Below are 15,759 nucleotides of genomic sequence, written 5' to 3' on the forward strand. Positions count from 1 at the left end.
ATCAATTAAGTAATTACTAAATCACTTCATTCATTTATTCATTTTTTTCTCCAGTTCAGTTTTGTCCAGATTTGACCCTCTAATAGGCATTAAGTTACATATTTTTAATTAATATATTAGGTACATTTATAGTGTTGTCCTATATTGCAACAGTATCTAAGTACTGAACTTTCACAAAAATCTTTACAAATACACCTCAAAAAAGAACAGGAAACTGAAAGTAACGCAGTGCAAATGCAGGCAAAGAAGAAGTTCAAGTAACTTTCTAATGATTTTGTTTTAGACCCATACTATCTTATATGAGTTATGTGATCTTACAATCTCTAACTGGTTAATTTTTGCAAATAATACTAGAGCATTTTTGAGTCTGGTAAGCATCGTTAATGAATTTGTAAAGCAAGCAAACAAAAAGTCCATTGTCTGAAATATATCCATTTACATAGTACCCTGTTCAGATTGTTCAGTCTAAATAACACTGTAAGGGCAAATAAAGGTCTCTTTTTGTCATAAACTGCATTATTTTACTTTCTTCTGTGACCTTTTCTAAAGCTATGCTTGTCATTCAGTTAATAGTTAATGATCATTTGGGATACTTTAAAGCATTTTTTTCCTTGTTACTGTTTCATGATAAAGGCGCCTTAGATAACATGTAAACAGTACCTTCTGTGAACAGTTGTTTCACATTCCTGAACTTGTACTAGACCCTGAAGCACATATTCTATTTATAAAAGACCTTTTTAACCTCTGTTAGAATAGGCATATAGTCACCCATATTAAAAAATTCACATTGCAAAAATAAAAAATGCATCAAATTAAACTCATCCAACCTATAAATAACTATGTTACAAACAGGCTTGTAATGAAATAGAATGTACAGTGATATACTACCCTACAATAAACATAGAATAAGCAGTTAAGTAATACCTTATAAGAAAATCAATTTATTCTGTTTTCATTAGAATTTCTTCTTGATGTGCTATAGTTTTTCAGATCCATAAAGTTATTTTAAAGTCATTAGAAATGAATAACAGAAAAGAGAGATATCCATATAGCAGCAGCTAGCTAGGAAACTATTGCTTTAGCATATTTCGAAATGACTTTAGCTGCAGTTTCACTTCAAAAAAAATTGTAGAGTTATGAAACACAGGGATTGCCGTTTTTCACATTTTTATAGCCACATTATTTAATTCCATCTCTTTTTTTTTTTTACTTTAGCCATGCTAATTTTTTTAAACACAGTCATTACCTAAATTTTGTTTATGTTTTGTTTATGTTTATTTCATCTGGAGTGGCACAGTGGTGTTGTAACTCCAGAATCCTGCTTTCAAATTCCAAACTGGTGACTGTCAGATTAGAGTTAGCACATTTTCCCTGTCTCCACACCATTTTCCTCAAGGTGCTTAAATTTTGAAACAAGTAATGCATGTTAACTGATGATGCTGAATTAACCCAGCATTAGAGTGCTGTGTCCAGAAATTGTCCCTGCTTTGAGCCTCTTACTCTTGCATCCAGTGATCATATATTTGAATAAGTGGGATTGATAAAAATATAACTGAGTTTGAAGCCTTCTGCACACACGAGTTTCTTAGTGTTGGCCCTGGAACCTAAAGCACAACTTATATTTGTTAGATGATTTGTTTAAATGGAAAACTTTTCATTCATTCATTCATTCATTCATTCATTCATAATGAATTAAAAATGCTGCAGCTTCTGCAGCTATGTTTCCTTTAATTATTATTATCAGGTAAGGATAGGAAATTACACAATATTTACTATTACCTCCAGATTGGTCTTTTATGTTTCTCTTTTTTGTAAATTTAAGTTTGGTAACATTTATATAAAGTTATGACCATATAATGAACTAACTGTTGTGTAACAACTAAAACCTGAATTTTAAATCCCAGGATCATTAATAAATTACCCTACTTTAACTCACTGTTTGACCCAAGTTAGGCAGCCTGTGCTCCAATTGTAAAATGTAAACAATGCTCCTTTTTTAATGTTGGTTGCTGCCTTTCTGTCGATGCTGTTTTAAATTTGTATTAAGCAAGATATATGGATAAATAATAAATACAACCTTCTCAAATGAAATGTCCCTGGTCACTCTCCTTGTCCTCCCTGACGTAAATTGCTTAACAGCAAATGTGACAAAAGTCTACAACAAAAAGACTAACAGTATTTCTTTTACTGAAACAAGTCAGATGTAATCTCATTCAAACACATTGAGTCGGGTTCAGTTTTCTACAAACCACAAGCTTGCTAGAGTTCCTCCTGTTCTAAATGTCAACCCTTGACTACCACATGCTGTGTAATTCATGTTTATTAGGGGGCAGTGCATAAAGCTCATATTACCCTCTTCTACTCTCCACTGGCTGTGCAAGAGGTATAATGTTTTTGGCCATCTAATGTTCACACACTGTCTGCATATTCTACTTTAAAATGTAATTTCAGTATAATGTCAGCCTCTGGTCATTGTAATGAAAAAAAAATATTAACAGACAGTAGAAGTCCTTGGCATATATTCAGACTTATCCTTTATAATTTACTGGGTGGAATGTTTGCAGGAATGTAAGCAACAACAATTCTTGTTTAGCACTGTCTCTCTTGGTCACTAAATTCTGAGCTAGGAGTACCTATCATTTTCAGCCCAGGTGCAAACTCTAGTGGGTGTTTCCAATCATTATACAGTTTATAAATGCTGGTTAATGCAGTTATAGAAAGTGCCAAAAGCATACTGCACAGAGAGAGCAGACTGCATAAATTAATGTGCAGTGACACAGGGTGATTGGTCTTGGTTTAATGACTGCCACTGATTAAATGGAAATTTAAGCCATTTTGTGCGGTATAAATAAATGTCTTGCTTTGCATAGAAGTTAAAAATATAGTATTTGTTGTGTGTTACTCTGTGTCATGTGATCTCCAGATACACTCCCTGCTTTTCAACTCAAATCACTGTATTGTACATTATAAAGCAAATTTTTGTCTTTCTTCTTCCTTTCGCTTCCAACTAATATAAGCACTTTAGACTACATTGAGATACAATTTGAAATGTTAATGTGAAAGCTCTTATGTGTACGTGTGTAAATGTTTGCATTGAGTACTATACTTGTACCATACTGTAATAAAGCATTTTTGGTAGTCACATTTCACATTTCTATTGGCCATCTTTATAGTTATACTACCTAAGGCAACATAAAATCAGAGACAATCTATATGCAGATGAAATGCATGGATGCAACCTAGGAAACTCTTTTTTTCCAACTTACAATATTCTTTAATTAAAACACCATAGGATACAAGACTAAGCATTATAAAGATGGTTGCCATGACATCACTTGCAAATAACCACACACACTTATTGCACCAGGAACACATACATATAGACACTTCTCCTAATGATACACCACAACATGGAAGCAAATGGTGCTCAATAGCATCAAAGATAAAACAGTAAATAGATAAATAAATAATTTAATTAATTAATTAGTAATATCACATAACTATTGAGACCCTTAGTAGTCAGAAACCTATTACATGAATTTATTTTTTTCACTTTTCTGTATCATTGTACTTTGCTGCTGTAGTCATGAATTTAGTTATATATTGTATACAGTAATCCCTCCCCCATCGCGGGGGTTGCGTTCCAGAGCCACCCGCGAAATAAGAAAATCCACGAAGTAGAAACCATATGTTTATATGGTTATTTTTATATTGTCATGTTTGGGTCACAGATTTGCGCAGAAACACAGGTGGTTGTAGAGAGACATGAACTTTATTCAAACACTGCAAACAAACATTTGTCTCTTTTTCAAAAGTTTAAACTGTGCTCCATGACAAGACAGAGATGACAGTTCTGTCTCACAATTAAAAGAATGCAAACATATCTTCTTCTTCAAAGGAGTGCTTGTCAGGAGCAGTGACTGTCACATAGATAGAGAGAAAAGCAAACAGATCAATAGGGCTGTTTTGCTTTTAAGTATGCGAAGCACCACGGCACAAAGCTGTTGAAGGCGGCAGCTCACACCCCCTCCGTCAGGAGCAGGGAGAGAGAGAGAGACAAACAAAAATCAATACGTGCCCTTCAAGCTTTTAAGTATGCGAAGCTCCGTGCAGCATATCATTTCAGGAAGCAGCTGCACAAAAGATAGCAACGTGAAGATAATCTTTCAGCATTTTTAGACGAGCGTCCGTATCGTCTAGGTGTGCGAACAGCCCCCCTGCTCAATCCCCCTACGTCAGGATCAGAGAAAGTCAGCGCAAGAAGAAGAGAAAAGTAAGCTGGGTAGCTTCTCAGCCATCTGCCAATAGCGTCCCTTGTATGAAATCAACTGGGCAAACCAACTGAGGAAGCATGTACCAGAAATTAAAAGACTCATTGTCCGCAGAAACCCGCGAAGCAGCGAAAAATCCGCGATATATATTTAAATATGCTTACATATAAAATCCGCGATGGAGTGAAGCCGCGAAAGGCGAAGCGCGATATAGCGAGGGATTACTGTATTAAAAATATAACTGGGAAAGTGAAAAACCCACACTTATTTTAAGTATCTATTAAAATGCAGTTGTTGGTCCAAAAGATTCTTATGTTAAATATCAGCGCTGTCTCTGATTTACTGCGTGAAGTACAATAGATGCACCTTATACATAAATAAATTAATTTCTAAACAGCTGGCTAAAGACGAGCAATAAAGACTATGAAAATCCACACTTTATATACATACACACTAGTGCTGGGTGGTATACCGGTTCATACCAAAAAATGTTTTTAATTTTTGTTATGATATGTATTGTTCTTATACTGCAACACCAGTTTAAATAGCCTAAACAACATTTGGAACGTGGCGCAGCGGGAAACTGTTTAAGGGGGGACCTTTTTCACTGTTGCAGCGCTAAACACACATGCAACGGAGTACATGCGTTAGTGGAGGTATTGAACTGTGAAAATGGACAGAGAACATTCTGAAACTGAAGCTGTAGCAGACAATAAATTTGAACATGATGACATAGAAGAACTTTTGCCGAAAAAAGGAGCCATTTTTGTTGTCTGGTGATACTTTGGTTTTAAAAGGTCGGATGTGCACCATTATGTTCAAATGTGTGAATACTGTTTCTATACTACTAGATAATACTGTAAGCCAAGTTGTACTTGTTTTATTTTTTTTCAATACTGTGTAATGTACCTGGGTACTGTGTAATAGTGTGATGACATGTTGATTTTATTCTCGACATTTCTACTTTATTCTCACCGTTTATGTCGAGATTAAAGTCGACATGTTGACTTTATTCTCGTAATTTGTCATTAATGTAGAACATCCATCCATCCATTTTCCAACCCGCTGAATCCAAACACAGGGTCATGGGGGTCTGTTGGAGCCAATCCCAGCCAACACAGGGCACAAGGCAGGAACTAATCCTGGGCAGGGTGCCAACCCACCACAGGACACCCACAAACACACCCACAAACCAAGCACACACTAGGGACAATTTAGAATCGCCAATCCACCTACCCTGCATGTCTTTGGACTGTGAGTGGAAACCGGAGCACCCAGAGGAAGCCCATGCAGACACGGGGAGAACATGCAAACTTCACGCAGGGAGGACCAGGGAAGTGAACCCAGGTCTCCTAACTGCGATACAGCAGCGCTACCACTGTGCCGCCCTAAAGTAGAACATTGTAAACTAAACTTCATCTTAAAATGAATATTTAATTTACTAGATTTTCTCAAACCCTGTCATAAGTTACGTAGGACATTAAATGCTTTGTGTTAAGTGTTCCCCGAGCCATGTTAATCGCTACGTGCTTCTTAAACTGACTTCCTCTTGCACTAAGAGGAGGCACAGGCAGCAATCACCACACAGAATACATTAATTTCATGATATTCCTGCTCCCTGAACATTTAGAATGCTAAAGATAAATACTTGATATCATTTTCATGATGAAATGCATTAAAGCATGTATTAATCATGTGGGGGCACGGTGGTGTGGAGGTTGCACTGCTGCCTCACAGCAAGGGTGTCTCGGGTGTTCCCTGCCTTGAATTTGCATGTTTTTCTAGTGGGTTTGCTCAGCGTGCTTCAGTTTCCTTTCAAAGCCATGTAGGATGTGGGGTTTTGTTATGCTATATTGACCCTACTAGTGTATGTGTTGCTCGTATTCACCCAGCGATGTGCTGGCACCCCATTCAGAATTTGCTCCTGCCTCACACACAATGCTTGCTGGGATGGGTGCAACCCTGAATGGATGGCATAATTAAACATGTATAATGAAGATTTTTTTAAAGTTCTGGACACTCCGTGGACTAAATTTATAACTAGTTTTAATTTCACAAAGACGTTTATCGTGTGGTTATTAGTTATGTGGAGAAAGAAAAAGGAAGGATAGGAACTGGGGGGTTTGGTATGTCAGACAGACAGCATGCATGCAATAAAGAAAGCCCACTCAGAAGAACATCTATTGAATTCTGTGTTCGTGTCTCCGACCACCAGATCACGAACCCAACATTTACACAATATTTAAGTTAAACTTATGCAATACCCATTCATACATCCAGTTTTTGGTGCCTCGTCACACCTGCCATAAAGTTCTCTACACTGAACGTACACCTGGGGACCCCTTACTGCGAGGAAGCAGCACTACCGTGCATGTGTAATACCTGCTTTAATGAATTTCATCATGAAAATGATATCAAGTATTTATCTTAGCATTCTAAATTTTCAAACATAACACTTTTCATTTAAACCAAAAAGTTCTATTTTGGTCTCATCCGTCCACAAAACATTCTTCCAATAGCCTTCTGGTTTGTCCACGTGATCTTTAGCAAACTGCAGATGAGCAGCAATGTTTTTTTGGAGAGCAGTGGCTTTCTCCTTGCAACCCTGCCATACACACCATTGTTGTTCAGTATTCTCCTGATGGTGGACTCATGAACATGAACATTAGCCAATGTGAGAGAGGCCTTCAGTTGCTTAGAAGTTACCCTGGGGTCTTTTGTGACCTCGCCAACTATTACACGCTTTGCTCTTGGAGTGATCTTTGTTGGTTGACCACTCCTGGGGAGGATAACAATAATCTTGAATTTCCTCCATTTGTACACAATCTGTCTGACTGTGGATTGGTGGAGTCCAAACTCTTTAGAGATGGTTTTGTAACCTTTTCCAGCCTGATGAGCATCAACAACTCTTTTTCTGAGGTCCTCAGAAATCTCCTTTGTTCGTGCCATGATACACTTCCACAAACATGTGTTGTGAAGAGCAGACTTTGATAGATCCCTGTTCTTTAAATAACACAGGGTGCCCACTCACACCTGATTGTCATCCCATTGATTGAAAACACCGGACTCGAATTTCACCTTCAAACTAACGGCTAATCCTAGAGGTTCACATACTTTTGCCACTCACAAATATGTAATATTCGATCATTTTCCTTAATAAATAAATGACCAAGTATAATATTTTTGTCTCATTTGTTTAACTGGTTTTTCTTTATCTACTTTTAGGACTTGAGTGAAAATCTGATGATGTTTTAGGTCATATTTATGCAGAAATTTATAAAATTCTAAAGGGTTCACAAACTTTCAAGCGAAACATCTCGCAACTCAGAGGATGTAGAGGATATTTGCCGAATGGTTGACTAACCACAAGCGTTACCTGGTAGGTGACCACCGAAATAATCAGATTGAGATTCAGACATATAGATATATACTGTATATTATAAGTAAAAATATATATACATTTGTATTTACTTATTTTAGTTAATTTTAATTTTCACATATTGCTAGTTTGTGGCCCTTTGCTATATTTTAATTATGATTATCGTTCAGTCTGTGTCTTTTTGTTGTTTGAGGCACAGTGGTGCAGTAGTTAGCAATGCTATCTCAAAGCTCAGATATCCTATTTGGCCACAGTAATTGATTCAGCATAGTTGATAGATATTTCCCAAGCCCTTTGGGAAAACTAAAAAAACATTGTACCATTATAATCCACTCAAAACTAGCTTCTTCTTCTCCATTGATTTTAATACATTTTGTTGAGTTTGACGAATTTCCATAGCATTTCCATGATTTTGCTATAGTATATATGTTTATTATTTAAATTAAATAATTCAAGACTAAATAAAGTATTACTTAAAATAAGGAGTTTTAACTAACATGTTTGTCATTGCCAGTCATAATAGGTGATACAAGTGTGCATCAGCAAATTTGAATCTGGTTGGAGATCCTGAGATGTTTCATTCTTGAAAAGGTCTTCCCACAGGTATAGCTGCTTCCAAAAATGGTTGTCATTTTGAATGCAGGTTTTTTTAGATTTGGGTAAACCTCAAAGGGGAGAAGCATAAATATCAGTCATGGGGCATGATTTGAATGCATCTTTCAGAGCATCACAGTTTTGTAGTTCAGCCCTTTCCATCTGGTAAACTGAATCAACAGCTTCAATATTGTCATAAAAGGGGTTCTGAAAAAGCCATATGTCTTTTGCATTGACATGCAGCTCTTGAAATCTAATTTGAAGCTAGCTTTGCAACATTTCCAGTTTTCTTCCACACACTTTTTGCCTGGGAAAACAACTATTGGTTTCTCCTCTGATATACCTTCTGAGTGGTAGGGTATGCCAAATGTGTTCATTCTTTACTTGTTTACAAGTCCTAGTTTCACTTCAGATACTTTAATATGTGTATACATACTGTATTACATATAAGCTTCTCCTTCCCTTAAAGCTGCATGAAATGGAACCCTGAACTGAAACCTTGTGACTAGTGATGAGCGAGCCCTGCAGAGTTTTGCCACAAGATTGGTAAAACCACAGAAATGTTTGGGAATGTTGCCAAACTCTTCTAAATATATGGAGGTCAATAGGGAAGGAAGACCTGAACTACTTTTGAGTAGATTATGATGAAGCTTATGGTCATTTAAGTGTCCCCAAGGGCTATGGAAGTATCTGCCAACTGTGCCCAATCAATTATTGTGGACAAAAATGTGATCTGAGCTGTGAGGCAGCAGTGCTAACCACTGCACCACTGTGTCTCAAACAACATAAGAGGTAGACAGAATGAATACCACAAACAAAACACAACAAATGGTCACAAACTAGCGATCAGTTAATAAAATGCAGATCATTGACTGGCTGTTTCATTGTTTGTAATTGTGGCTCCAGGTGCAGCTGGAATGTTTTGGTTTTTTTTCTCATGTGTATGTGCAGATGCTTTGTACTTTTCTATCAAAAAGAAAGAAACACCTTGTAAAGAGTAAAAAATATTGTGTTATTATTTCACTGGGTCTCTTCTGTCTTCTGATGAGGGGAGGGCTCCTTTAAGGTTTGTTTTGACAGGTAGCTGGGTACATAGCTAATTATGCATAAAAATTAGCCATGCTGTGCTGCACTGCCATCTGATCTGTGTTATATATCTGGTGGCAGATCTCATTATTTTTTTTTTTTAGGCATGCGGAATAAAGAAAACTGAAGCAGATTGGCCGCAATCTTACAGAAGGCATGTGTGAAAGTTCTACAAATGTCTGCTACAGCTATATGATGTCATGCTGGCTTTTATGATGTCACGCTGGATGTTTGGGGCACTAGGAAAAAAATGTTTGTCTAAGCCAACTACACAGTGAATTTCCACTGAACAAGGTCACTGGCTGTGGAAAAGGCTTTGGCCAATCAACACTACTTGTGACCCAGCCGAATACAAATTATGCTGGCAAAATAAATAACCTGAACCCATAATTGGTCAGAAACATGTGCATATACAGAATGTTGCGCTGTTATGGACTTGAACCATGGCCACTGCTCGCACCCAGTGCTGCGAAGATAGGGTCTGGCCCACTGCAACTCTGAAGTGGAATGAATAATTGCATACAAAGGAGCTGTTTGTTCACTTCTAGCCACATTACCTGTCAAAGACAGATAACAGAATAAATAAAAAAATATTTGCTACCTCTTGCCCTATGTATTCCTTCTGTGTTCTTTCTTCTCTATTTGCATGTATGAACAACCCTTAACTGATGCTCCGTCTCTTGAGAGCTTTCCTGTAAAGCCTGCTTCTCAGGCTCTGTCATTTATTCTCAAGATCCTTTTCTTGTCTTCTGTCTGGATTTGTACTTGCCATTTTTGAAGGCCACTCTTTCAGCATGTCTCATATGCTTTTACTCTTTTTCTTCAGTTTCACTCTCACACTTCCAATTCTGTCATGTCACCAAGCCAAACTGACTAACTGGATTTTTCAGGAGGACTGGACAGGCAGACCTTAGTGCTTTATTATATAGTAGAAACATATTAAAGCTAAAGGTAATCATTCTCTCTCTCTCTCTCTCTCTCTCTGAGTATGTATATATATTTTATATATATTAACACCCATTGTAACCCATAACATCCTTTGTAACACAATGGACACAAAAAAGAATGAAAGACGTTACCATTTTTGTCTGTTTACATCAAACAGCTACCTCAAGACATTTATTAACCAATGTCTATATGGGAGACGCCACAGATCTCAGCAGTCAACTCCAACTTGTTCCCTCACCACATTTACCACACCCTCCCTTATCACTGTAGCGTGTCACAAAGTACAGCACACATCCTGTCCAGATCTTGAATCAAGATAGCACACAAACCGGCAAACACTTTACTTACTGTCCTTTTCAATGCCAAAGGCACAAAATCAACCACAGAGACAAGAAACTTAGTTTACAGCCTTCCGTGCAGTGCATGCCCAGTGGTGTACATGGGACAAACATCAAAAATACTCACAACTTTTACAGGAACATTGCAATGCTATCAGAAGAAAAGACCCACGATTTCTAATTTACACACATGCAAGTTCCACTGGACACATGTTTAACTAGGACGCTGTGAAAGTAAGTTTCACTGCCAGTGAGCTGGCTGAATCATGGCTGTCTAATGAAACAGACATTTGGACTTGAACCCAGCATATGCAGGCTTAAAAAGAAGAACATCCAAATAATAAAGACTTTGTGACCAACACCTTCCAAACCCCACCTTATTAGTCATTCCCCACCTCCACCCGTCATTAGCTATATATTGCCTTTGGACTCTTTTTTGATTTGAGACAGCTCATTAATCAGCCAACACATAAAGCAGGTCATACGTTAGACTTAGTAATTACCAAAGGACTAAAAGTTGATGTAAAGCAGATCATTGATATTGGTCTATCAGACCATTTTCTTTTACTATTTAATATAGAAATATTGATAGAAACCATTAATGAGAAGCGTATTGTTAAAAAATTCTTCTTTGATTCATCAGCAGCTTTAAAATTTACAAACATTCTAAGCAACCAGTCCATTTATAGTGCTGACTACAATAATGAGGATAATGTAAATAGTAAGGTAGAAAAATTTAATACTAAGGTGAGAGCTGCTGTTGACATAGTTGCACATGAAAAGACAGTTAAAAAATCTTCGAGCATTGTTATACCATGGAAAACCCAAAGAGTGTCTGATTTAAAAAGAACATGTCATAGAGCTGAGTGTAAATGGAGAAAAACTAAACTAACTATCCACTATGAGATATTGAAGGTTAAAATAACAATACAATAACACAGTCCGTCTTGAGAGGTGCTGCTATTTCTCTAAGATTATAAATAACAATGCTAGTAATCCCAGAATCTTATTCTCTACGATTGATCGTCTGCTAAACCCAGGTAACTCAAAGGAATGCCTCCAAAATACTTCCAGTGTGAAACTTGTGAGGCTACTGCTGTATTTTTCAATCAAAAAATTAATGATATTAGAAATAATATAGTATATCTCCCCAACACTGTGGATCCCCTTAAGCCTCCGTACTCCGTTATAAACAAATTAAATTCTTTCACCAGGATAGATTTACCTGATTTACATAAAATAATTTCTCAACTGAAACCCTCCACCCACGTCCTTGACCCAATACCAACAAGATTTTTTAAAGAAGTATCGGGCGTACTAACTGATAGTATTCTTGACATAGTAAACTCATTATTAGATATGGGGGTCTTCCCAGACTGTCTTAAGACTGCTGCAGTTAAACCCCTACTCAAGAAAAATAATCTTGACCCCTCTGCTTTTTAAAATTTTAGACCCATTTCTAACCTGCCTTTCTTAAGTAAAATTTTAGAGAAGACAGTCATTATGCAGCTAAATGACTACCTTAATAAACATGCTATTCTTGATAAGTTTCAGTCGGGTTTTAGAACAAATCACAGTACAGAAACTGCATTTGTTAAAGTAGTAAATGATTTGCGGGTAAATGCAGACAGAGGCCATTTATCTGTTCTCATCCTCTTAGATCTGAGTGCCGCATTTGACACCATTGATCACAATATTCTTAGAAATCGCCTTAGTCAATGGGTGGGCCTCTCTGGCAGTGTCTTAAATTGGTTTGAATTCTACCTGGCAGGTAGAAAATTCTTTGTTAGTTGTGGTTATTACAAGTCAAAGACACATGATATTCTATATGGTGTTCCACAAGGCTCTATCCTGGGTCCGCTGCTCTTTTCGATCTACATGCTTCCGTTAGGTCAGATTATCTCGGGGCATAACGTGAGCTACCACAGCTATGCTGATGACACGCGGCTGTATTTATCAATAGCGCCTGACGACCCCGACTCTGTTGTTTCACTAACACAATGTCATACTTGTGTTTCTAATTGGATGAATAGTAATTTTCTCAAGCTAAATTAAGAGAAAACAGAAATTTTAGTGATTGGCAATAATGGATATAATGAGGTTATTAGAAATAAACTTGATGCATTAGGATTAAAAGTTAAGACGGAGGTAAAGAATTTAGGGGTAACTGTTGACTGTAACCTGAATTTGAATTCGCATATTAATCAGATCACTAGGACAGCATTTTTTCACTTAAGAAACATAGCAAAAGTTAGACCTCTTATATCATTGAAAGATTCTGAGAAATTAGTTCACGCTTTTGTTTTCAGTCGACTAGATTACTGTAACGCACTCCTCTCAGGACTACCCAAAAAAGACATACTGTAAATCGTTTGCATCTAGTGCAGAATGCAGCTGCTAGAATCCTAACTAGGAAAAGTAAATCCGAGCACATTTCTCCAGTTGTGATGTCACTACACTGGTTACCTGTGTCATTCAGAATTGACTTTAAAATACTGTTTATTATTTACAAAGCCTTAAATAATCTCGCTCCATCTTATATATCGAAATGTCTGACACCTTATATTCCAAATCGTAACCTTAAATCCTCAAATGAATGTCTGCTTAGAATTCCAAGAGCTAAACTTAAAAGAAGTGGTGAGGCGGCCTTCTGTTGTTATGCACCTAAAACCTGGAATAGCCTGCCAATAGGAATTCACCAGGCTAATTCAGTGGAGCACTTCAAAAAACTGCTGAAAACACATTATTTTAACATGGCTTTCTCATAACTTCATTTTAGTTTAATGCTGATGCTCTGTATTTTCAATTAATTATTATAACTATTCATGGTGCCTCTAGAATCCATATTAACCCCTACTCTCTCTTCTGTTTCTTTTTCTGATTTTTTGTGGTGGCGACCACCACCTAATCAAAGCACCATGATGTTCCTACATTGATGGATTAAAAGCCAGAAGTCTACATGACCATCATCATCAAGTCCTTCCATGAGAACCATAAATACAAAGAGGACTGTTCATTTATGTTAGGTAGAATGCCCAGAGGGGGCTGAGCAGTCTCATGGTCTGGAACTCCTGCAGATTTTTTTTTTTCTCCAGCCATCTGGAGTTTTTTTTTGTTTTTTCTGTCCACCCTGGCCATCGGACCTTACTCTTATTCTATGTTAATTAGTGTTGTCTTATTTTAATTCTTACTTTGTCTTTTTTTTCTCTTTTCTTCATCATGTAAAGCACTTTGAGCTACATTATTTGTATGAAAATGTGCTATATAAATAAATGTTGTTGTTGTTTGATTCCTGTATGTCTAATCATTTTCTTCTGATGATGACACCTGGTAGGTTGTCAAAAGCTTAGGAATAAAAAACTATTTTAAGATACATAACTCATTTTCTCCCTTTGTGGATCTCTAGCTACAAATATGCAAACCGTATCACAGACCTTTACTCCAGATATATATATATATAATGTGGCGGTCGGCTGGGAATTGTGTGAGTCTTCCAGCCGGGACTTCTGGAAGGACCGGGAGAGGGACTGTGCCTCCCCCGGACCACAAGAGGGCAGCCGCCCTGGTTTATATGGGGGCCATGGGAACTAAGCATGGAAGCTCAACCCTGTAGGGGCCCGTGGATGTCAGTGCTGCCAGAAGGAATACCAGGAACACCCGGAGTGCTTCCGGGTGCTCATGTGGCACTTCCGCTACACCAGGAAGTGCCTCAGGAAGATTGTCAGAGGGCAGCAGGAGTACATCCGGGTGAATATAAGAGGCCACCTTTCTCCAGTCAGTAGCCGGATTCGGGAGGAAGAGGACAAAGCTCGGGAAAGAGGAACAGAGGCGGTGAAGAAAGGAAGGTCCATTAGAAGGCCCGAACTTTAAGGGTGTTTGGTGCAGGGGCACTGTGTGCTGTGCGGGACTTTATTGAGGACACTTTTATGTAAATAAATACGTGTGTGTTGGAACTATCAGTGTCTGCCTGTTTGTGTCCGGGCTGAATCTCCACAATATATATACAGTGATCCCTCGCTATATCGCGCTTCGTCTTTCGCGACTTCACTCCATCGCGGATTTTAAATGTAAGCATATGTGAATATATATCGCGGATTTTTCACTGCTTCGCGGATGTCTGCGGTCTACAGTACGTGTGCTTCCTCAGTTGATTTGCCCATTTGAATTCAAACAAGGGACGCATTTGAATTCAAACAAGGGACGCTATTGGCGGATGGCTGAAAAGCTACCCAATCAGAGCACGCGGTTAAGTTCCTGTGTGCTGCTGATTGGCTCAGCAACGGAGTGCTGCATTAACCAGGAAGTCTAATTTCACTCATTCAGAATTAATGCACGTTACTGCTAATGCTTCAGGATTGCAGAAAAGGTAAAAGTTTTGGATATGTTGAAGGAGGGGAACAGCTACACCGCTGCAGGACACAATTACAGCATCAATGAGTCCACGATTCTTTTTATTTAAAAAGAAGGAAAAGCATATAAGATCTACGGCCGCAGTGTCCTTTAATCAGGGCGCAAAACGAGTTACAAGTGGACGTGATAAGGCAGTAGATAAGATGGAATCTGCTTTAGGGATTTGGATTGAAGAGTGATGGAAGAAGAACAACGGCGGTGCTAAACAGTCGCCTGAAGAGGCTCCTTTAGAAGAGCTGTAACGCTATCCTTTGTTGTGCAGTAAAATTAAACTCATCGTTATCGGACAAGTCGTCGTGTCATTGTTGGTGAGTAACCATAATTAATTATTTACGTACAGTACTTATTACATGTACATAGTTTAGTGTCGCTGTACACACATTTTACTGTATACAATTTTTCTTGTATTGTACATATTTATTGCTGGTGGCCTGTCTGTTGTAATGGCTGTAACGTATTGATATCGGAGATGCTCGATATCTTTAAAATAATATTTAGGTTTTACTGTATGTAAACTGTGTTTACATACATAATTTCAACGAATCTTACCTAATATCTAAGAGAATACAAAGGGTTTATGCTGTATAACTGTGCGTGAAATGTTTATAATAGTGTGGGAGAGTTTATAAGGGCTTAAAATATATAAAAATAACCATATAAACATATGGTTTCTACTTCGCGGATTTTCTTATTTCGCGGGTGGCTCTGGAACGCAACCCCCACGATGGAGGAG

General features: G+C 37.7%; 1 protein-coding gene across 3 annotated transcripts in view; it reads right to left on the reverse strand.

The window, feature by feature from the left end:
• tfec (transcription factor EC) overlaps positions 1 to 15,759 on the reverse strand; it is a 265,683-nt gene that overhangs the window by 50,363 nt on the left and 199,561 nt on the right. The window contains exon 1 of one of the 3 annotated variants that reach the window (XM_051923981.1): positions 925 to 1,075. The exons of the other annotated variants lie outside the window; for them this stretch is intronic. The gene's annotated coding sequence lies outside the window, so the exon portion shown is untranslated. Of the gene's footprint in view, positions 1 to 924; positions 1,076 to 15,759 lie in introns of those variants that run through there. 3 annotated transcript variants of the gene reach the window in all.

The sequence above is a fragment of the Erpetoichthys calabaricus genome, chromosome 1, assembly GCF_900747795.2.
Source record: "Erpetoichthys calabaricus chromosome 1, fErpCal1.3, whole genome shotgun sequence".
NCBI lineage: Eukaryota > Metazoa > Chordata > Cladistia > Polypteriformes > Polypteridae > Erpetoichthys > Erpetoichthys calabaricus.